We start from the raw sequence: 24,721 nt of genomic DNA on the forward strand, positions 1-24,721 counted from the left end.
GACCCTTCTGTCAGTACTGCAGCGATAAGCAGCACACACAGTCGCTTTCTTCAGGGAGTAGCGCCCACTGGTCCTGGGGCGCTGGTCAGGGGGCAAGTTCAGCAGCAAGCCCTTGGAGATCGTTCAGCAGAGTTTGGCACAAAGTTTCAAAAAGCAAAAGTCCTCTTGTAGTCTTTTCTTTTCCTCTCCTTCTGCAGCAAGGCACCAGACACAGGCAAGAGTCAGTACTCCTCCTTGTCCTTCCAGGTCCTTCTCGTCGGGCAGAGTTCCTTCTGTAGCACAAACAGGATCTAATTCACAAGGAGCAGGGCTCCTTCTTTTATACTGCATTTCTTTTGTTCTCGCAGGCCAGGGGGGCCTTTGCATAGCCACTTTCAGTCCTTGAGTACTCTGGTGGGTGTACTCCGGCTTCTGCTTTCAGTGTGAGGGGCAGGCGCATCAGACGCCCCACAGGAGGTGGAGCCACCATTGTGTGGACAGGGGCAGCCAGAAGCACCTTGTTGATGGGGCTTCGCCAGTCCTGGGCCAGGTGTCGGCTGAGTCATCAGTCGCTCCCCAGGAGGGTGGAGCCAGCATTGTGGTGGCAGAGCACAGCAAGATTCCGAGTCAAGAGCCACTCCTACCTCCCACTAAGGTGCAATCTACGCATTCACCACCTGTCATCCCCGAGCCCTGTCACTCACACATCCCAGACAGTCAGATACACATACCAGCAGAGGCGGGCTGAAATGGTTAAGCAAGCAAAGGCTAACTTTCTAAAAGTAGCATTTGCAAACACAGGATATTGAAATAACCTTTACTAAAAGAAATATTTTATTATTCTGAGTTCAGGCATACTAAACACGACTCTCTACCGTGCTCCCCGAGCCGGTTGGGATTATAGGGTGTAATAATTCCAGCCGCTCGTTCTGGCCTAAAGGAAGCAGGTAGCCTTACAATAGTGAAATACGAATTTAGTTGTAATTCACTACTAGGACATGCCACGCACATCAGGGCTTGTCCTACCTTACACTTACAATGCACCCTGCCCTCGGGCCTACCATAGGGGTGACTAACATGAAGTTAAGGGAAGGTTTGGCGGCTGGCGAGTGGGTGCACTTGCCCAGCCAGCGTGACAGTACGCGACTGCACGCGGGGTCTGCAATGGCGGACCCCAGACACATCTTACGGCTGCTTCGGTGGGTGGCACAACCAGCGCTGCAGGCCCACCAGCAGTATTGGCATCTACAAGCCCTGGCACTCCGGGTGCACTTTACTAGGGACTAACAGTAAATCCAATGAGCCAATCATGGACATCAATCACATGTACAATTTATAGTAGGGAGCACTTGCACTGCGGCACGGGTCAGCCGTGGCGCAGTGCCCTGAGTATCGGAAAACCAGCAAAACGTCGGAGGCACATCAGCAAAAAGTGGAAGGGAGACCCACGCCAAGGTGCCAGGTCTAACATATGTCAGGACCGGAGGCTTCGGATTATGCCATTCTTTCATCGCTTTATTCTCTACAGCAGCAAGAAAAAATAACACAACTACTTTTCCCATGAACATTTGGGGGAAAGAATAAAGTCAAACATGAGTCCTATTACAGTGTCCATGTACAGGTGTCTCCCATCATGCTCCACTGTACTTGTCTCCTCCTCTTTCTTCGCTGCTCGCAGCAAATTAAGTTGGTTTTTTCCTTCTCTCCTGGGTTTTGGGTTTCTGTGTGGTGCCTTTGGCCTTTGGGCCGGGTGTCGGGGTTCTGTTCTTTCTCCACAGATTCCCTTGATTGGTCGCGGGACGCCTAGTGCGCTCCTTACGCGATCTTTGCCCAGTAGTGTGCGGTGTGGTGGCGCGGCCACCAGGGGCCGGTGTCTCGTTGCTGAAGGGGCGCTCCCAGAAGCTTCTGGAGTGTTCTGGCGCGCTCCTGTCACCAGCGGACCCGTGCCTAGCCTCCCGGCTTTGACACCCTGCGGGGTCGCAATTAGGTTTCCCCTTTGCTTCTGAACGCCCTTTGGGTTGTACTTTTGACGAACACCCTACGGGGTCGTAATTGTGCTGTGGGAACGCCTTGCCGGGAGGCGCCCCGGGACTCTGTGGGCTGCAGCGTTTCCAGGGCTTTGCCCGTTCATTGTGTGCCTCTGGCCACCCATATCGCTGGGACTCCCCAGACTATAGAGCGCCCTGAGGAGGGTCATTGGTCTTGTCTGCCGTTCCCGTTGCTAGAGCCTAATTTAACTCGCTATGCAGGGGAACACGGACAATTATCCGGAGGAGGACCCCCTGAACTATGTCCCATTGGACGATGACTTTTACCAGGCGGTCGACGACTCCATCTACCGTGCGGTCGACCAGGCTATGGTCCCCCTGGAACAACGTCTTTCGGCCCGCCTGGACGAGGCCTATGCCAAGTTTGCCGCCCTCCTTCCGGCGCCGGTCCCGGCCTCCGGGCCAGATTCGTCCCCTACCCCGCCTCCTCCCAAGAAGCCTTGCACTGAGGGGGTTGATTCGGCGGCTTTCGCCAGGGTAAAGAGTGCCTTCAAGGCCCTGGAGGATGCACAGCCTCCCGCTCCTCTTCCCTCGGAGGCTCCACCGCTTTCTCCACCTGCGATGTCTCCGGACCCGCAGCGCGACGACGACGACTCTCCGGACTCGGAGGAGGAGGCCTGTTCTTCCAGGTCGTGGCTCCCTTCTCAGCCCTCATCCTCCGCAGGTCTGTCGGACATGCTGGACCCGGACGATATCGTCCACCCCCGTTCATCAGAGTGGGTCCCGTGTGACAAGGTGACCCAGTACGTCGCTAATAGGCTGAGGAAGCAGGTGGACAAGGATGCTAGGAGCCGCCTGCGCGCGGAGTGTCCCCGGCCGTCGTTGGAAGGCAAGGTGGCCATGACCCGGACATCGATCCAAAGATGGCGACCTTCCTACAGAAATTTGTCAAGGACCCGCGGAAGGGTATCGACAGGTCCTGGCGCACTTGCCAAGACAAGCTTCTGGATGCTGTTGGGCCCCTTACCAAGATCCTGGATATGGCGGAGGAGGCCAAGGTGTCGGGTGACGCGATTTCCCCGGAGGTTCTTTCCAACTGGGCCCAGAGGGCCATTATTTTCCTTGGCAACGCCAACTGCGCCCTCTCTACGGAGCGGTGGCGCTCCCTGCTTATCAAGGTGGATCCCAAGCTGGGCGACCTCGCCTCGTCGGAGGCGGGTGCTGTAGCCCAGGGGGGCTTGTTTGGTGACCCGTTCATCAAAGAACTGGGGAAGTTTGTGGCCACCTTCACGTCCCTGGATCGTGCCCAGTCCAATATTAAAAAGGTTTTCGCGCCCCGGATTTTCGACACCGCCGGACGAGGCAGGGGCCGCTCGTTCAGCCGGGGCGCCAGCTCGGATCGAGGTCAAGGCTCCGGACGTGGCCAGTACCAGGATAAGGCCAGGTTCAGTAATTTCTACCCCACGAGAGGGCAGAAATTCGGAGGTCGTGGAGGTCAGCGTGGCCAACAGCAAGGCGGTGGCCGAGGTGAGTGTACTGCCTTCCGCGAGTTTGAAAGTGGGGGGGCGCTTGGCGCAGTTTCTTCCTGCATGGGCCTCCCTTACCAGCGATGCTTGGGTGCTGCAGACGGTTCAGGGCTTCCGAATGGAGTTCCATGGCCGTCCGTGTCAGCTACAGCATCCTCGCCCCATTACCTTTTCCCAGCGCGATGCGGCTTTGGTGAGCGAAGAGGTCGCTGCCCTCCTCCAAAAAGGGGCGATTTGTTGCGCTTGCGAGCACCCCTCAGGTTTTATAAGCAATCTTTTCTTAGTCGACAAGGTCGATGGGGGCAGTCGCCCCGTGATAAATTTGAAGGAGTTCAACGAGTGGTTGGTGTATCGGCATTTCAAAATGGAAGGGATACATCTCCTGCGCGACGTCTTGCGACAGTCCGACTGGATGGTCAGGCTGGACTTGAAAGACGCTTACCTAACGATTCCCATTTTTCCCCCTCATCGGCGTTTCCTCCAGTTCAGGTGGGACGGCCAGATTTACGAGTTTACCACTCTTCCTTTCGGACTCTCCTCAGCACTGTGGTGCTTCACAAAGGTGTTGTGGCCGGTGGTGGAGGCCTTGCGGGCTCAGGGGGTCAGGATGATAGTCTACCTAGACGACATGCTGCTCATGGACCAGTGCCCCGAGAGACTGCGGTCACAGTTGCAGTCTGCGGTCAACCTTTTGCAAGGCCTGGGGTTCGTGATCAACGAGAAGAAGTCTCTCTTGGTTCCCATGCAGTGCGCTACGTTCCTCGATTTCACTATAGACTCGGTGGCGGCCACCTTGAGCCTGCCGGCCAGGAAGATGGCGTGGATCAGACACGAGTTGCGACAAACCCTAGCGAAGCGGATGATTTCCTTGCGCCACCTGGCGAGGCTAGTGGGCCTGTTGTCCTCTTCGATCCAGGCTATCTTCCCGGGACCCCTTCATTACCGCGCCATGCAGCGCTTGAAGGCGTACCACTTGTGGAGGGGCCTGACGTACTCTCAACTGATTCCTTTGTCGGAGGACGTGAGGGACCAAATGCAGCTGTGGCTTACGCACATGGAAGCCTGGAATGGCCGTGCGATTTTCGGTTCCGCCCCAGATATCGTGATAGAGTCGGACGCCAGCCGATCCGGCTGGGGGGCGCGGTGCGGAGACTTCTCCAAGGGCGGCACCTGGTCTGCTCTCGAACAGTCCTTGCATATCAACTGCTTGGAGTTGCTAGCGGGCTCCTTCGCAGTGCAATTTTTGACCAAGGACAGAGTGCAATCCTGCTTCCTTCTGAGGATGGACAACGTGTCGGCGGTCTGTTATATCAACCACCTGGGCGGTACCAGGTCCAAGATGTTAGCGGACCTGGCCAGGGATTTCTGGCACTTTTGTCTTGACCGCCAGGTGTCGGTTACGGCGGAATATTTGCCGGGTCGTCAGAACGAGGTGGCCGATTGGCACTCGAGGAATATCCTGGACGCCAGCGTTTGGAAGCTGGACCCTACCCTGTTTGCGGAGCTCTCGGACCTTTGGGGCCCGTTTTCAGTGGACCTATTCGCATCCCGCTTGGCCCACCAGCTCCCGCGGTATTTCAGCTGGCGCCCCGACCCTCTGGCGGAGGCGACGGATGCGTTCCTCCAAGACTGGTCGGGAATACAGGGCTATGCGTTTCCACCATTCTCAATGATAACGCGGGTGTCAGCGTTGTTACGACGCCAGTCGGCACAGGTAGTGATGATCACTCCGTGGTGGAGGTCGCAAGTTTGGTTTCCGGTTCTTCTGGAATTTTCTTGGGATTTTCCGATCCTACTCCCCCAGTCTCCCCACATTCTACTGAATCCGGAGGGAGCGCCCCACAGGTTAGTCCTGGAGGGCTCGTTGCACCGGATGGCGTGGAGGCTCTCCGGCGACGCTGGACGTTGCCTGGCCTTTCGAGAACGGCAGAGGACTTGCTCTCCAAGGCTTGGGCCGACAGCACGACCAAACGCTACAGATCGGCTTGGCCCCGGTGGAGCCGTTGGTGTGTGCGACGGGGTTTGGATCCCGTGGGGGCACCTGTAGTGCGTGTCTTGAATTTCCTGGCGGAACTGTCTGATCAGGGCCTGGCCTGTCGATCGATCAATACGTTCCGGTCGGCGGTGTCTGCGGGGCACGACCTGGTTCAAGGGTCCCCGGTTGGCGAACACCCCTTAGTCTGTAGGCTCTTGCGGGGTATACGGCTTGCCTTGCCGCCGGAACCTCGGTATTCCGCCCTGTGGGATGTGAACAGAGTGCTGAATTTGTTCCTTTCCTGGCAACCGAACAGGTTTTTAACGCGTAAGGAGTTGACGGCTAAGTTGGCCATGTTGTTGTGCCTGGTGTCCTGCAGGCGTGTCTCGGACGTGCGAGCGTTGGATGTAACGGCCAGGGTTTTTCCTCCTGAAGGAGTTTCCTTTACCTTCAGCAGACGGACCAAAACGCATACTAGGGTCATTTCGTACCCGGCTTTTCAGGACTCCCCTAAGCTGTGCGTAGTGCAGTGCCTCCGTGCTTATGAGGATATGACAGAGGATACTCGCCCTCCGGGTGAGCGATAGCTGCTTATTGCCCTGCGTAAACCGTATAAGGCAGTTACTTCACCGACGATCCCCCGTTGGGTGCGTTGGATCATGCAGGAGGCGGGGATTGATACTAAACAGTTTGGGGCTCACTCTACGCGAGGTGCCATGGCGTCTAAAGCTTTTGCCCTTGGGGCTCGGTTGGAGGATCTGATGAGAGCGGCCAATTGGTCCTCGGACTCCACGTTCAAGAGGTTCTATTTCAAGCCAGTTATTGATGTGGCCAGATTGGTGGTCGATAAGCTTTGAACTGGCATAATCCGAAGCCTCCGGTCCTGACATAGAATGCGAATTTGCCTAGCCTTGGTGCTGGTAAGTTCCAATTCTATTAAGGACTCGGAGGAGAGGATTATCCCCCCCAGTGACTTCATGGAAGTGTACCCTCCCCGTATGCAATGTAAGTAAAGCGTTTATGTTCTTTTTCGGATGTGCGCTTATGGCTCTTCGGTGTACTGCTCTTCCTGTTTTACAGCTGACGTTCTATTGATATAGGATGGACCTGATGGTGTGTTCTTTTGCAGGAGCAGATAATTCTAAACAAGATGCGTGAGTGGATGGATGTTCTGGCTTCGTGCGAAGAAAGAGGAGGAGACAAGTACAGTGGAGCATGATGGGAGACACCTGTACATGGACACTGTAATAGGACTCATGTTTGACTTTATTCTTTCCCCCAAATGTTCATGGAAAAAGTAGTTGTGTTATTTTTTTTTGCTGCTGTAGAGAATAAAGCGATGAAAGAATGGCATAATCCTCGCCTCCGAGTCCTTAATAGAATTGGAACTTACCAGCACCAAGGCTAGGCAAATTCGCATTATCCTGCCTTAGTAACCCAAACCCTCCCCCTCAAACAAATAAGACAGGAGTGTGGGCGACCACCTCTAGAAGTGACTAGGAAATTGCACTTTTCCTTTCAACTAGCACTCCCTTTACTCACCAGCCAAGCATTTGGACTAGTAGTGATGTGGACCACTGCTCCAATCTATTCCTCAAAGTTCCCAAGGAAAGGACGGCTGTCCCCCTCCACACAAGAGACCCTTAAGACATAAAAGGAAGGAGCCTGAGACCCGCTTTGCTTTGCTACATCTCACAAAATCAATTTCACAGTATCACTTTACAAACGATTATAAAGTCCCTAAAGATCAGGCTGGTAAATCATTTTATCATCTCATTGCACCTCTAAACACACTACTCCTCCCACTCTGCTTTAACTCCCTCTTCCCTACTTCTCCATAATGCCAGCGTGTCATACTTCTCTGGACATTCTCGCGCCTTGTTGGTCAACCAGCTGCTTCACTGATAATCTACCATTCTTTTACCACAGCCTGACCAAACACTTGACCAGTACTACCTACTGGTGTATTGGTCACTTTCTCTTAGATCTACACGACCTCCATTAAACCTACTCATTCACTGGGCCAGAGATGCCTACTGATCCACCAGTTTTTTCTTCAACTGAACTTGACAATCTTTTGGCAATCCTACTTGCTCATTGGACATTGCTACCTATGAAAGTAACAGTAGTTTCCTAACCTCTGCCTACCATTCCTCCAGCAAGCCTGACCCGGCAGTATGCCATGGTTGCCATATCTTAATACCCTCTTCGGCAGCCCTTAAGAACAAGCATTGGTATAGCCAATAGGTCTTGCCTTTGGGACCTTACAAGTGTTTAGTTATCCAGCACAATATCCTTGGTGCAATAACATCAACTGGTGCATGGCTAAACAGTTATAAGGTCCCAAATGCGAGACCTATTAGCTATGCCAATGCTTGTTGTGAAATGACAACGGTCCCGAGACAGTTAATTCCAATAGTTTAAATGATTCTTGCGAAGTATCACTCAAGAAGTCTCTTGTGCTTTGAAACTGAAGGTGGTCAGCCAGCTAAACAAGAAACAAACCTCCTTGCCAGTGTGCCTGCGGCCTGAAAGAAATGCAAATGTGCGCACCTAGTTAATCTGCAAATGTAAATGGTGCTTGGATGCCGGATTTTCAAGTGAAAGAATCCCTTGAACATTTATGATGACAAATATTTACTCTTTTTGAGTAGTGGTGCAAGGGAGCTAGGAAGTGCTTACTTTTAAGGAACAGTCATATAAGACAATTTGCATAATGTGCAGTCTGGGCATTACTAAAATCTAATTTTTGGAAGCACCATTTTATCTTCCACATTTCTGCGCATTTTGTTGCAGTCTATCTTATACTATATATTTCAGAGCTCCGTCCATCACCTCCTTGTGCTTGCTTTGTTCGCCCTAAGTTGGTAAGGTATGCCCAGATGTTGGTCCCTTGCTCACTTTGCCACTGCATCCAAGCTAGCCTGGCTGATGAGGGGTGTTAACCCGAAACCAGTCCCAGGATGCTTGTTTCCAGTCCAGGGAAGACCTAGCTTGGCAGTTCTGGCTGGACTGTACCTATGAAGCACAGGGTCAAGACTGATTTCCATATGGCTGGGTCTGAACTGGGTTGGTGAAGTGAGCTAAAGAACGATGATGGATTCAACCCAGATCTGTGACTGGGGGTGAGTGTCTGAAAAGTTTCAGCACTCCATCCATCGTATCCTTGTCTTTGCTTTATCTTATACTGTGTGTAATGCAAGCTTAAAATAATGACTTGCATATTCAGAGTGCTTTCGGTCGCAGTCTGAGACCTCGCAGCACTGAAAATTCACAAGTCACTATTCTCCACTGCACCAACCAAGATTGTTTTTTTTTTTTTAAAACCTTTATTTATCAAATGCACAATACACAGCGTCTGCCTACAACCCCATCGGGCCGGCCGCTATGACAAACATTAAAGAATTAAATAAAAGACAATATGCAATAGAGGTGGCCACTTAGCGTCCGTTATGGTGTAGTGCACAATACAATAATCGACAGGATAGCAAAGGTTTAATTTTAGAATTTTGTCGAAGTGGAAAACGAACAAAAACAAACACATGGTAGAGTACTGGCAAGGCTCACAGGAGGGGGGGGGGAAAGGGAAGGAGTATACAGAAACAGGAGCAAGTCTAACATGGGAGGGGGTTTATGGAGGGAATATAGAATGTGAGTAGTGAAAGGAACGCCGTTCATGGGGAGGAGGGAATAGCCTCGGCATAATCAAGTGGAGGGGTACAGATATCGCCTCGGTAGGCATTCCATTGTGCCCAGACCCTGTTCCACTTTCTAGGACAACCCCGTGCCTCGTACACCGTCTTCTCTCGAAACATGCACCAGTCCATGTTGTCTTTCCAGGCACTGAGCCTCGGTGGTATATTGGAGCCCCAGAGCTGAGCTATGTCTCTCTTGGCAACCATGTTGCCCAGAGTGACCCAGAAGGTCTGGGCAGACGTACAGTCCGTAGGCTCCCACACATTGAGCAAACAGCGCCGTGCCTCGGAAAGGAGGGGGACTCCAGTAACACGTCCCATCACATCATGCACCCTGGACCAGAAAGTTGAAATAACCGGGCATTCCCACAAGACATGAAGAAAAGTACCATCCATACCACATCCACGTCTACACAGTCCATCCGTCGCAAGCCCCATTCGCACCAGACGCGTACCAGTCACATACACACGGTGGAGGATCTTTAGTTGGACAAAACGAAGCCGAGCCGGAATAGCCACCTCTTTAGAGGAGGAAACAGCCATCTACCAGTCCTCGTCGTCTAGTTTGAGCCCATCTGCCGTCCAGGAGGCACGAAGCTTCTCCAGCAGGTCAGCCCTGTTGTTAATAAGTTTCTTATAGATTAAAGAAATCGTGCTATCGGGGACGTGGCCATCAAGGATACGGTCCTCCAGTGGGGATGACTGGGGAATATCAGTCCCGGGGGGAAAAGCGGAAGATAAGGCATGTCGCACCTGAAGATACCGGAAATACTCATTATCATTCAGCTGATATTCCACCTTCAGGGCCTCGAAGGACTTCACAGTGCCCCTGGCCCAGAGATCCTCCACCTTACTAATCCCAATCATATCCCATCTATCAAACCCTTTCGTCCACCACAGGTTGCCCAGCCGCTCAGAATCATACAGAGGGGTCATACGCGTCAGTTTGCCGCCCCAGCCCGTAGCCACAGTCGCATCCTTCCAGGCACGCACCGCACACTTCGTAGGACCAGTCAGGAGACGGAGTGGTGACTTCGAGTACAAAGCTCTATTGAAGTTGCCACCGGGCAGTAGGAATTTATTCAGGGCAAAAGCGGGAGCGGGTTCCGAAGAATATGTTACATGGTTGATTGCGCTTAAATGCGAGGCCCAGTAATATCGTTTGATATAGGGTAAAGCGATACCGCCATCGTACCAGGGAAGTGTAAGTGTAGACAATGCGATACGGGCACGTCCGTCCCAAATCAATTGTCGCTGTAGGCTTTCGATTTCACGGAAATAGCGAGCGGGGACTGGGTCAAAGAAATTCTGCAAGGCATAAAGAAATCTAGGGAGCGACATCATTTTAAAAAGTGCCGCTCGCCCCAACGGGGACAAGGGCAGTTCACGCCACCGCCTCACTTCTTGCTTGAGGCGACGGAGGGGAGCATAGAGATTCCGATCGTATCGCGGAAACCATGGAGACATAGATCCCCAGATATTTGAAACCATCTTCCGCCACCTGAATAGGAAACCTACGGGGCAACGGTGGTAACACCCCCGCTAGGACATAAACACAGGACTTGGTCCAATTGATAACCAGCCCGGAGTTCTTAACAAAAGAAGTGAGAACGTCAAAGAGCACGTTCAAAGACTTCTGGGGGGAGGTGAAATAAAGAAGGATGTCGTCAGCGTAGAGCGAGACGCGATCTTCCAAATCCGGCGCCCACCGGATCCCTTTAATCGAGGGTTCCCACCGGAGCAATGCCGCAAGGGGCTTGAGCGCCAGTGCAAACAGAAGTGGGGAAAGCGGACACCCCTGACGGGTGCTGCGTCCCAATGGAAATGGGTCGGAGCTTCTGCCATTCACCACAACTTGAGCCAACGGTTGCTCGTACAGGAGCCTCACCCTCGCAATGAAGCTAGGGCCAAAGCCAAATTTGGAAAGGGCAGCCCACAGATATGGCCATTCAATGGTATCAAAAGCCATTGTAGCGTCCAGGGAGGCTACCGCCGCTGGCTCAGTGAGAGTTGCAGCTCTCGCGAGAACGCCGTGGAGTCTACGCAGATTAAGGGCCGTGTTCCGATGGGGTATGAAGCCGGATTGATCCGGATGTATCAAGTCACAGATCACAGTCAACAACCGATTGGCCAGGACCTTGGCAAGAATTTTGGGTTCCGCGTTCAGTAAAGAGATGGGGCGGTAGGAGGTGCAGCGGTCTCGAGGCTTGCCGTCCTTATGAATGACCACTATGGTAGCCAGGCGCTGTTCGGACGGAAGGACTCCAGCCTCAAATGCGTCCAGAAACATGGTCCGCAAGTGGGCGGCCATTTTGTCTGGACGGAGTTTATAGAGCTCGATAGGCAAATCATTAGGCCCCATCGCCTTACCCGAACGAAAGGATCTGATGGCAAGGGCAATCTCGTCCACCGTAAAAGGAGCTTCCAGAGCCAATCCATCCTCTTCCGAGACACAAGGAAGAGCAATATCGCGCAACAGTAAACGGGAGTCGGCCTCATCACGATCACTCACCGGGGTATAAACCTTTCGGAAATGGTCCACGAAACAGTCAACAATCTCACCGGGGTCAGACACACATTCACCAGACTCACGTGTAATAACGGGTACTACACGATTCATTCTTTCAGCCTTATCCAGCCACGCAAGGAGTTTGCTAGCCTTGTCACCCACATCATACAAACGGCCCAGCTGATTCACACGCATCACCTTAGCAGCATCAGTCACACAGGCTCTATAATCCGCCTGCTTCAGTTCCAAAGTGTGTAGGAGCGAAGGCGTGTCATCCCCACCCAACTCACTTTCGAGTGTGGTTATTTCGGTCTCAAGGGCCAGCACGGCCTCCCTCCTAGCTTTCCTTTCAGCTGCAATAAGAGACAGTGCGGATCCCCGTATGACAGTTTTAAAGGCCTCCCAAAGAGTCGTAGGGGAAGTCACCGAACCTACATTCTCATCGAAGTAGCAATCAATAGCCTTAACCAAATCTGAGCAGAGCCGGGGGTTGCGAAAGTGCCAGGGCGGGACAGGGGGAACTCTGCTTCCAGAAAGGCCACCCACAGAAACCTCAAGCAGTAAAGGGGAATGATCTGAAATACCCCTAGGGAGATGTCGAACTTCCCGCACCAAGGATAGGTTAGAGGTCAGCATGAAAAAGTAGTCTATCCTTGAGAGGCTGCCATGCGCACCAGAGTGGAAAGTGTATTGCGTCTGTGAGGGGTGCAGCGAACACCAGACGTCCACCAGGCCAAAAGTTTCGGCCAAGTCAGTTAGCCACATCTGGGACAACGGCAGAACTCTAGGGGGCAGTCGATCACAATCACCAGACAACACAGAATTAAAATCCCCACCCATAATCAGTAGGCCATCAGGGAGTCCAAGGAGAGTCTTGCCGAGATCAGCATATGTAGTAGCCTGCAGCCCCGGGGGAATATATACAGCCACTATCACAATTAGCTTCCCCTCCCATCTCCCCGAGACAGCAGCATAACGTCCCCGATCATCAATGGTGACATCATCAATCTCAAGGGCCACGGAGGATTTAACCATTGTACCCACCCCTCGGGAGCCGGACGTAAAACCAGCATGAGCGACCAACCGGTAGCCTCGGCGGTCAAGAGCTTTACAGGCATTACCAATCAAATGGGTTTCTTGAAGTAACACAACATCCGGGGCATGACGCCTTATAAATTGCAACACAATGCCACGTTTAATTCTGTCTCCCAAACCATTGACGTTCCAAGAAAGAACCTTCATCTCACCCCCCCCATCCCAAGTAGAGCGTCCCAACCCCCTCCCGGAACCTCAGATCAAGGATGTTCGCAATCAATAGTGTACCATGTGAAAAGAAAAACAAAAAACACGCAACACAACCAAGTCCCCACCAACCACCCCCCAACCAAGAACCCGTTACAACGCCCCCCACCCTGCACCCCTGCTGACTAAAGAGCCACCCCAAACTGCAGTGTGCCTGCCGCCCCATCTGATCTACACAAAGAAACCCCCAAGGAGGAAGGGAGTAACTACCCCAACCCGCACCACCCCGGACATAAACATAAAGCATATGATAAGAGTTACTCTGTAAAGTTTATGATCCAAAACCGGACCTCGGGGGCCCAAATTCAATCCTGCGCCGTTGCACCGCAGTCCGCGCCTCCGGGGCCTCCGCTCTCGGTGTCGTCCTTTGGCAACGAGTCCAATCAGTCACTGGCACTATCCGGTTGATCGAAGAAGTAAGCACGTTCCCTGTATTCGATACGCAAGCGAGCGGGAAACAACATAGCATATTTTAGTCCCAAATCCCTCAAGCGACGCTTCACTCCAAGGAATCCAGAACGTTGCCGTTGCACTTGAGGAGTGAAGTCAGGATAGATCGAGACAGAGTTATTGTCGAACTTCAACGGGCCGTGCTTGCGGGCGGCCTGAAGAATGGCGTCCCTGTCTCGAGAGTGAAACAGGCTCGCAATTATAGGCCTCGGGGGTCCCCCCGGTTTTACCTGTCCACCCGGGAAGCGATAAGCACGCTCAACCGCAAAAAACTTGCTAAGGCCTGCGGGAGCGAGTTTAGCAACAATTAGCTCCTCAACCCGTAGATCGATCGAGGCAACATCATTGTCCTCCGGCACTCCGACTAGGCGAATGTTGTTCCGCCGGGCCCTATTGTCGTAGTCCTCCATGCGTTTGGTTAACAGGTCTTGTGATGAACGCAAATTCCCAATCTCCGACTGCGCTTCCGCCATGTCCGTCACCAGACTGGATGCCTTTAGGTCCAGTGCCTTGACCCTCTCGTTCGTCTTGGCCAGATCGGCTCGAATAAGAGTAATATCAACCGCCACCGTGTCTATCTTCGACACGATGGCTTCATACTGTTGGCTCATATCGGCCTTGAGCCCTGCAATGGCGGCCAGTAGGTCCTGAAGGGACACTTCTGATGAGGTCGCCATGTCCGTCTTTGGGTCTTCCAAGCCACGGTTGGCAGCACTGGGTGAACCTCTCGATTGCGTATAGCGATCGATCACGTTGGACTGGATCGATCCCCCACGAGTAGTAGCCTTCCTGCGCTTCTCCACCTCGGGTTTTGTCGCCATATTGAATTCAGCACCTCACGGGGACAACCCGGGTGCGACAGGATTTCGGCGATCCTCGACCTCGAAAGTCTGGTTTTTGCAAGAAATTGTCGCAGGCCACTGAGCCGGCACTTTGAAAAAGCGTGTTGCCAGTGAGAACACCAAACCAGGATTGAAGAGCAGGTCACAGGCAGTCAGGACAAGGGAGGACCAGAAACCGAAAGTGAAAGTGGCACATCATCGGTGAAGCAAATGCCAGTCAGCCGTTGTTGTTGCATTGGTGCTCGGCCATCCAAGGCAGGAGAGTCCCCGGTCCCGTCCGGGGCTAGGCCAGGAAGTTAGAGACGACGTAAAAATGGTCCCTGAAGTCCGATCTCTGCCCAAAAAAGTTCAGCAGCATCAGCATTTGAATTTGAATTTTAAAATATTTATTTAGCGCACTTATACCGGGACGGTTTCATGGTGCTAGACGGCGGTGAACCAGTAGGGGCAGAGAGGGAAGCTAGACTGCTAGGGATCTGGAGAACAGGAAGGTCTTAAGGTGTTTACGGAATTCCAGATAGGAGGTTGAAGCTCTGAGGGCAAAAGGAAGCAAGTTCCAAAAACATGGAGCTAGAACCGCAAATCTCGTCCCCCCGGACTTCTGCTTCCTGAAGCGGGGAACTGACAGGAGGGCCTGGTGAGAGGAGCGGAGCTCTCTGGCCGGAAGATAAGATGATATAGCTTCACAAAGGAAAGCGGGGGCAGTCCCTGACCTAGCCTGATAAGTGATGCAGCCCAACTTGAAAAGAGCCCTCTCCTTCACCGGTAACCAGTGCAGAGACTGCAATAGATGGGTGGTATGGTGAAATTTAGGGAGACCGTAAATCAGGCGGGCAGCCTGATTTTGTATCAATTGAAGCCAGCGGAGCAGGTAGTCTGGGGCGCCATTATAGACCACATTCCCGTAGTCAAGGTGCGATAGCACCATGGCCATGAGAATGAGCTTAAGGGCGGGAGCAGAAAAAAAACGGGAAACCTTACGAATGGTGCGAAGGGAAAAGAAACAGGAAGACACCACTGAGTGAACCTGCGTGTGAAGGGAAAGCTGGGAATTAATAAAGATGCCCAGGGTTTTGACCTTGGGAACCGGGAGGGGAGGGGGACCAAGTGAGTGGGGCCAGATGGAAGGGGACCAAAGACTGCAACCACTCCCAGTCAAAACCAGTTCGGTTTTGTCGGGGTTCAGTTTGAGGTGGTTGCAGTTCATCCAATCTTGGATGAAAAGCATCACCCTCTGGAAATTCTGGGCAGAGGTGGGGGAGTGGGAGAGGTTAAAGATAAGTTGGAGGTCGTCGGCGTAATTGAAGACCGAGACCTCCATCTGCTGTAAAGAAAAAATGAGGGGTGAGATGTATAAATTAAATAACAGGGGAGACAAGGAGGAGCCCTGGGGAACGCCGCAAGTCACTCTACGAGGAGGGGCAGCAAAGTCTGCCAGATGGACGGCCTGCTCCCTGTCCGTTAAAAAGGACCGGAGCCAGGCATGGGCCGTACCCCCAATGCCCGCTGACTCGACACGGGTCAACAGAATGTCATGATCTACCGTGTCGAACGCGGCGGACAGGTCTAACAGGACCAGGGCCTGGGGGAGGCAGGTGTCAATGCCCTCCCTTAGTTTGTCCATCACCGAAACTACCACCTTCTCGGTTGAGTGCAGCGGGCGAAAGCCTGCCTGACGGGAAGAAAGGCGGCCAGTGGACTCCACAAAGGAGCTCAGAGTCCCGGTAACATGAGCCTCTGAGACTTTCGCCAGGTAAGGGAGAAGGGAAATGGGACGGTAGTTAGCCGGCAAAGATGGGTCGGCACCTGCCTTTTTCAGGATCGGAATAATAACTGCCGATTTGTGGGCGTTTGGGACGATGCCGGTTTTGAGGGAATGATTGATTAATGTGAGTGGAGGGGAGTAGCAGCTAGAAAAGATCTCTTTCAGGGCAAATGCCGGGCCGATGTCCTGGGGTGAACCCGATTTTACCCGGGCCAGTAAGGGGAGGAGGGTTTCTCGTGTCAAGGGGGGAAGCTGAGTGAGGAGTGGGGCAGAGGGGAGAGGGTGAACAGTGATCGATGTCGGGAATGAAGGAGGGATATTGGCCTTAATGAGAGCTACCTTCTCAATAAAGAAGGAGTTAAGGGAGTTACAGAGTGATTGAGACGGGGGGATTTTAGAAATCACCCTGTCAGAGGCAGCGAGCTTGTGTACTGTAGCGAATATTTCCTACAGTGTTACTCCAGCAAGAGTAACACTTCAAAAGCCTGTCGAAGTGACCAGGATAACTGAAGGATAAATCAATAAGAGCGGTGCGGGTCTCGGGAGCTCTCTGCTCATGCGACCATCTTGGATGCCCGCGTAGCTCCTCCCCCACCAACCAAGATTTAATGTGGTGGCTCTCTGGCTACACCTAGATATTTGTACTGCATTAACTAATAGAGGTTTCATAATGTACTATAGTCAGGGCCACTGAAATTATGCGATTGTGCGGTCACAGCGATTTCGGCATGATTGTAGATTTGCTGCATTTGCCACATAATCCATCATCTGCTGCATACTCTACAGATTTTAACTCCAAAAATTATTTCCTAGATCAAATGGTTCAAAGTTAGTTAAAACGCAATGACATGTGTTGCCGCACAGTGGAAGAACCTTTGTGAACATTGACTGGTCACCTTTTGGTAGCTTATTGCTATATTTGGGTGTTGAACTGGTATTACTGAGGTACAATTAATGCCCAGACAGTGTTAGCAAGTTTAGAAATTACTAAATAATGAAGTAATTCTGTCACAAAATATGCGGCATAATTCGCCTTTTCTTCCTGCATAATTTCACCCTCCCCTGCCGCATAATTCCAGTGGCCATGACTATAATGCAATTCCCACTGAGTAACTTATTTTTTTTAAATTGTTCTCATTTAAGCTGCACTTTTTTTTATATATTGCTACCCAAAGGTGTAAAACTGCTAATATAGAAATGGATGCATTTATCGAAGAAAATTATATCTCATCCATATTAATGGAATCGCTTGTTGTGAACTTTACATCAAATGCAACTCGTAAACATGTAGTGAGGCAGGCCCTGAACCCGAGGCGCGGGATTGTCGATTGATAGGTCACAGGTGGGAGGGTGCATAGCTGAGAGTCAAATACTTGGGCAGGAAACTCTTGATCAATCCCACAGATAGGCGCAGCAACACTACAAAACGTCAAAGGAAATTGTCAAAATAAAGCACACACGGCTGGAGGGAGTACGCATGCTCCTAAAAACACCATAAAAGTCAGATGCAACATAAATTCGGGGCACATAGCCAATCAAGAAATAGCACACATAGTGATGAGGTTCTCCCCATGCCGTACAGCTGGGCACGTTCACCACTAGCCACTTTGTGCCCCGCAAGTTGGAGACCCACCTGTGGTAACCCTTAGACAATTATTTGTGACTCCAAAGGCAGCAACCAACATTCCTCACTGTATATGGTACTCTGGAAACATTTACAACCTACTATGTTTCGTATATGACCAATACAGGCCCTAACTGGGCCACTAATAGCAGAATTGTAAATTAAATCTCAGAAAGAAAGAAGCACAATGAGCCTTGGCTGACCCACGATTGTGTTTTCATGTAGCTACATTCCTTATGAAATCTATTAGTACCAGGAAAGCTATTATTTTTTATACCTGAATGTATGATTTTTAAGGGTATTATGTAATTTTATGCACTTGCACTTTTGAATTTTGACCATATATATTCATGTAAAACGCTAGGGACTTTATGTGAATTATGCACTTGCACTTTTGTATTTTGGCCATATATATTCATGTAAAACGCTAGGGACTTTATGTGAATTATGCACTTGCACTTTTGTATTTTGACCATATATATTCATGTAAAACGCTAGGGACTTTATGTGAATTATGCACTTGCACTTTTGAATTTTGACCATATATATTCATGTAAAACGCTAGGGACTTTATGTGAATTATGCACTTGCACTTTTGTATTTTGGCCATATATATTCATGTAAAACGCTAGGGACTTTATGTGAATTATGCACTTGCACTTTTGTATTTTGACCATATATATTCATGTAAAACACTAGGGACTTTATGTGAATTATGCACTTGCACTTTTGAATTTTGACCATATATATTCATGTAAAACGCTAGGGACTTTATGTGAATTATGCACTTGCACTTTTGAATTTGGATCATTATGTTTACAAACTTTGATGCATTCGCACTTTCGATCCCACTGTTTCAAATTCTTGTGATTTTATTGTAGATTGTTTTTATGACTGTATTGCTTATATGGTTGATTTATTTAACCGAATAAAAGCTTTCAAATCAAAATCGAGTCTTGGCTGATGATATCAGGACATGATAACGCAACAGTGAGTCTGGAAGGGTGGGGGGAGGGTTGCAATAGTGATAATGTCAGGGAGGGGGAGGGATCTGTTTGTTTATAGGAATGAACCTCCTGAATATACCTGTAATAAGGTATGTTGACCATTAACACGCTATAACTATACATTATTTACACTGTTTCAACAATACAATTTGTGGAGTTTATATTTTGTAAAACCAATAAAATATGTTATAAAAAAATACTATGTATTTATAAATAAGAAGGTAACCTACAGAATGTAAATTGAGACACTCCTCAGACCCTGTGCCTGTAACTGTTCTCCTGACCGGTATGTTTAATTACACAAACTGTTCCTGTTTTGACAAACACCTCTTGTCGTCTGTTTTTTAAGGGTTTTCAAACTCAAGCAACAAGACCAAAAACCTTGTAGATTATTTTGTTTTATTAGGCGCACTTTTAACCCCGCCACGAAGCTCACTGACCCCACCCCCATTGAATGCAGTATCACAGTTCCCATACTTATTTTTAATACACTTCATTGATGCACTTTGGGTGTTTGCAAAACTTAATAAAGATATCTTGGAAAAGAAAAGTTGGATACAACTCTTGTGCCTCGCACCTTTCCCACTTTGGAAGTCTACCTCTGAGTCCTGAGCTCCACTAGCGGGGAGTGTTCGGACTGAAATTTCTCAAGGAAGTATAAGCTACATTTCTCATTCTCGAGGCTCTTGGCTCTGGTTTGGAAGATGTCTTTCCTAGATTCTTCCCTAAAGTGATCAAACTGCTCTTTTTGGGTTTTCTTCAGGTCTTAACCCTCATCCCACCCCAGATCTCATCCCACCTCATCCCACTTTCATCAAAATACACTCCAACGTACCTGTTCATAATGGTATAACTAGATTGATGGGCAGTGGTGGACACGTGTGGTGTCTCTAGTAACTCCTGAATGTAATGCTTTCTGATTATAGTAAGATCATGTGTTCTTTCTCCAGGAACCTGCAACCTTCCATAGAGTGGGTTTATGTCTACCTCTGCAAATCTTCTTGAAACTCCTGGATGTCTCCTTGTGCCCCTGACTTAGTGGAGAGGTCACGTGGAAGTGCCATGCAGAGAAAGCAACCATACTGCAACAGATATGATATTTTCTGCAACTAAATAACAAATAAACTGATGTGAGGGGGAGGAGGGAAATACCCACCTGTTGCCCTCCCCTGATTTCTCTACAGCATGGGTACTCACAAACATTTGCCATGGGGCCACAAAGAACGGTCTGTGGTGTGACCGAGGGCCACACTGATGCCAGCAGGGTGGCGGTAGGCGTCTGTGTGGGTCAGGGATTGTGTAAGGAGGTCTAAACACATGTTAAATAAATGGGCAGGCATTTACTTCCAAGTTAATAAATGCTTGCTCATTTATTTTTTAAAAATCTGAATATTAGTGCTCAGCAACTAAACAGCAGCTGTTGCTGCTGTTCACCAGGGGGGGTCGCATGTAAAGGTCAAGAGGGCTCCAACCAGCCCCCCCCGGGCCGGACATTTGTTTGACTTGTTTGATGCTAATGAGCATTAGGGAGTGGGGGTGGGTGTTATTAGATCAGAGTGAGACACAAGAAAAGCCTGTATGTCACGCTGTCAAATGATGGTCTGCCAAGTTGTACATTTACCTTTAGTTAAACCTGGCAGCCTTTGTGTGGTCTTCCACAATTGATTTAAACATAATTGCCCACATGCATCATCGAGAATTGCATTCGCAAATGGTGCAAATCGCTATTTTCGGCCGTTTGCGAATGCAATTCTCAAATTTCGGATGCATCATGCTTTTCGCAATTTTAGGAATCGCAACCATGTTGCAATTTCTAAAATTGCGATTGCATTTAAGAAATCGCAATTTGAGATTTCTTAAATGCAATGCATGAACATTTTTAATTTGCGAATTCGCAAATAGGAAGGGGTAAATTATCATGAATTTGACCTTCATGCTAATTTGCAAAAACTTTCAAAAATGCACAAAAATGCATTTTTTCAAGTTTTATGTTACACACACACATGTCCTTGGGACATGTGTGTGCGAAACTTGCACTTAATTTAATTTAATTTAAAAAACATTTGTAAAGCGCAGCGTTCACCCTACGGTTTCTTGGCGCTATGTAGAAGAGTCCAACAACTCCAGGCAGGACAACCTAGTGCAAAGAAGGTGGGGATAGGATTACAGTGAAAAAGCCTGCTTAAACAAAAAAGTTTTTAGGTCTTTGCGGAAGGAGGAATAGTAGGTAGCAAATCGTAGATGGTCGGGTAGTGAGTTCCAGAAGGTGGGAGCCAGAGTTGAAAAGTTGGCTCCTCCCCACTTTTTCCGCTTGTAACGTGGGATTTGCAAAAGGGATTTGGAAGAAGAGCGGAGCTCTCTGACCGGAACATATTCGTTGATCAGAGAGGAGATGAAGGCGGGGGCAGTGCCCTGGCGAGCCTGGAAAACCATACAACCGGTTTTGAAAAGAGAGCGTTCCTTGATGGGGAGCCAATGAAGCTCTTTAAGGAGAGGTGTGGAGTGATGAAAGCGTGGGAGACCGTACACCAAACGAGCCGCTTGGTTCTGAACCATCTGGAGTTTCCGCAGGCTGTATGCAGGAATGCCGTTGTATAGGGCATTGGCATAATCTAGCCGCGAAATCACCAGTGCAGACATGATCAGTTTAAGTGCTTGGGGGGAAAAGAAACGTGAAATAGTGCGAATAGTACGGAGAGTGAGGAAACAAGAGCAAACGACAGAATTAATTTGTGAGTGCAAAGTGAGCTGGTTATTCAATTTAACACCCAAAGTTTTAACTGTGGAGGAGGGAGGGGGGGAGGGACCAAGAGAAGGGGGCCAGAAGAGAGAGTTCCAGGGACTGGACGAACCACCTGTGAGGACCAACTCGGTTTTATCTGGGTTCAGCTTAAGATGGTTGTGGTTCATCCAGTCTCTGATGAAAATCATAGTAGAATGAAAACTTGAGACAGAGAGAGGAGAGGAGGAGACGTTAAAGATGAGCTGGAGGTCATCCGCATAGTTATATACGGTGACCTCCAGCTGCTGGAGTGCAAAGATTAAAGGAAAGATGTAAAGATTGAACAGTAGGGGAGAAAGAGAGGAGCCCTGGGGGACACCACAAGTGACTTGGAGTGGGGTGGTTGTAAAATCCCCCAACCGAACCGCCTGGGTGCGGTCCCTCAGGAAAGAGGATAACCAGACCAGGGCTGAGCCCTCGATTCCCGCCGCCCTGACACGTGAAAGTAAGATGGTATGGTCCACCGTGTCAAAGGCGGCTGAGAGGTCGAGGAGCACCAGAGCCTGATGTTTGTTGTAATCCATGCCCTCCCTGAGGTTGTCCAGGACCGACACCACTACAGATTCGGTAGAATGCCTGGGACGGAAGCCGGCCTGACGAGCTGCCAGACCCCCATTCGCTTCTACATGGGTGCTGAGTACCGAGGTGACATGGCGCTCAAGCACCTTACCCAAATAGGGCAGCAGAGAGATGGGGCGGTAGTTGGCTGAGATGGATGGGTCAGCGCCGGACTTCTTTAAGATGGGCACTATTGTGGCTGATTTGAGAGCGGGGATCACCACTCCTTGTGTGAGGAAGCTGTTAAGAAAGGTGATAGGGGGCTGAGGGCAGGTAGAATAGATATGTTGAAGGATTTGTGGTGGGCAGATGTCTGCCGGGGAACCAGACTTGACCTTGGGAAGTATCTCCAGGAATACTTCCTCAGTGAGGGGAGGGATTGAGGTAAGATGACACTGGACAGTGGGGGGGGAAGGGTCAACAAAAGTAGAGGAGGGAGGGGGGATGTTAGCCTTGATGGTTGCAATCTTGTCCAGAAAATAAGAGTTTAGTTGGTCACACAAGGACTGGGTCGGAGGGATTTGAGGTGAGGTCCTATCAGAATAAGCAAGGTTGTTAACTATACCGAAAATCTCCCTGGATTTGTTTCCTGCTGTCAGAATTTTAGTGGAGAAATAGATGGTTTTGGCCGCTAGGATGGCTTTTTTATACTCAGTTAATAATGCTGAGTAATGCCTTTTTAGTAAGGGGCAGTAGTTTCTTCTCCACTGCCTCTCTGCTTGCCGTACGGCTAGTTTATGCTTCTTTAGGTCGTCGTTGAACCACCTATTGGAATCTTTAGGTCGTCGAGTGGAGATTCGACGTAGTGGAGCAACCGAATCGCAACCTCCAGCCAGCCAGGTGTTAATCGCAATGGCTTGTGAGTTGCATGATAGACCGGTAAGGGTCGGAGATGAATTTTGAAGCAGGGAAGTCAGAGAAGGAAGATCAACTCGATTCCAGTTCCGCGCCCAGGTATTTTTGGCAAGTGGAGCCTTGGAGACAGAGTTGAGAATGATGGAAAAAGAAATAAGGGCATGGTCAGACCAGGGACAGGGGGAAACAGACACCGGGGAAACAGAAAGGTTGAGGGACCAAACCTGGTCAAATATGTGACCATGAGCATGGGTGGGGACAGATATGTGAGGGACAAAGTTCAGGGAAAGGAGGGATTCAGTGAATTGTTTGGAGGAGGTGCACTCTAAAGGGTCCGAGGGCCAGTAATTAAAGTCACCTAGCACCAGAACCGAGGCATAGTTAACTGCCAAGGTGGCCAGTAGGTCTTAAAATGCTGGCAAGAACGACGATGAAGGCTGAGGTGGGCGATGTTAAAAGTTAGGCTGCAAACGTCAACATTATCGGCGCCATCTTGCCCTTTTTGAGCCCATTCGTGCGCGTAAGCGGCAGCCATTTTGAGCACCATGGCCTCCCTGCCCCTCGCTGATAGCCAGCGCGTCTCTCTCTCTCTCTCTCTCTTAACCTCGCAGGCATCCCCCCGCACGCTGACAACCCCCGCTCTCACATGCCTTGGGTCATAAACCCCTCTTCGGCACAGCTCTGCCTCGGAATCCCATCCTGTTCCCAGCGCGACACCTCCCTTCATCCCTTTCATGGTCCCAGGTCCTTTGATACAAACCCCCTTTTTCCTGTGTGCCCATTTGTCTTCCTCGTTCCCAGGCCACCACCTGGCCCTGCGGATACTGTTTATTGCCCCCCGTACAGTAGGAAGCTTCCCCCATTAAAGGACCCTCGAATTGATCAAAGCCCCCACCCTATGAGATCCGATCAACCCCACACATTCCGTGAATCGGCGGAATGTCCAGCTGCGCGATAATCATCACCTGTTGTGACCAGGGTGGGGACTTCAACTGTAAATGTGTGTGGGAACGGGCCTGAAGGGGAGATTCCGAGGATGTCCTTTCATACTTCAAAGCATTGCAAGAATGTGTTACATGCAATAAAGTTCGTAAACCTGTGTATAAGAGGCCAGGCCTCAGAGATGCGGTTAGAGCACCTCGTGACGATATTTGCTGTCCAAACTGATGTGTTTCTCCTCCGGAGAGAATAAAACTTCTGTTTCCTGCCTTCCAGTCTCCAGCGCCTGCCTCTTTGTTTGGTAAACTTGAGTGGGTATAGAGGCGGCTAACGCCGGGCAACTTCGGAAAAGGTCTTCTGCCTGTACCTTTTTCAACAATTGGCGTCCCAAACGTGGGGCCCATCAGCGACCAGTGGATCCAGTGGGAGAGGTCCCGACGACAGAGTGAACGACTGCAACGATCGGGAGTGCACCTGTCCGATAGACCCTCGTCTGACAGCCGATCATCCGAACTTCACTGGTTCCGAACAGACCTCTCTCGAGTGATCTACGGTCCTGACTGGGAACCATCAGGAGTGCCGCGAGGAATACGAAGAATAGAGGACGATCGGGCGCTGGATTCGGAAGACAAGAAACTGTCCATGCGGTCCGGGTAAGGTCGTGTAAACACGACGAATTGCGAAATGATTGTTTGATTGTTTGGAAAATACTAGTATTACTCTTTGATTGATTTGTTTGGAGATTCGCTGTCTGCAAACGGAGAAACAACAGGCTCTCTCTTTGCAAACAGTGAAGGATAGGTAACGCAGCCGTCGTGCCTATCTTTCTCCCCCACTGATTAATTGATTGAACCCGAACTACTGTTCGCGGATTGCTTTCTGGAGATTCTCTGTCTACAAACAGGAAAGAACAGGTTCCCTCTTT

Source organism: Lissotriton vulgaris, chromosome 8 (genome assembly GCF_964263255.1).
Source record: "Lissotriton vulgaris chromosome 8, aLisVul1.2, whole genome shotgun sequence".
Lineage (NCBI taxonomy): Eukaryota > Metazoa > Chordata > Amphibia > Caudata > Salamandridae > Lissotriton > Lissotriton vulgaris.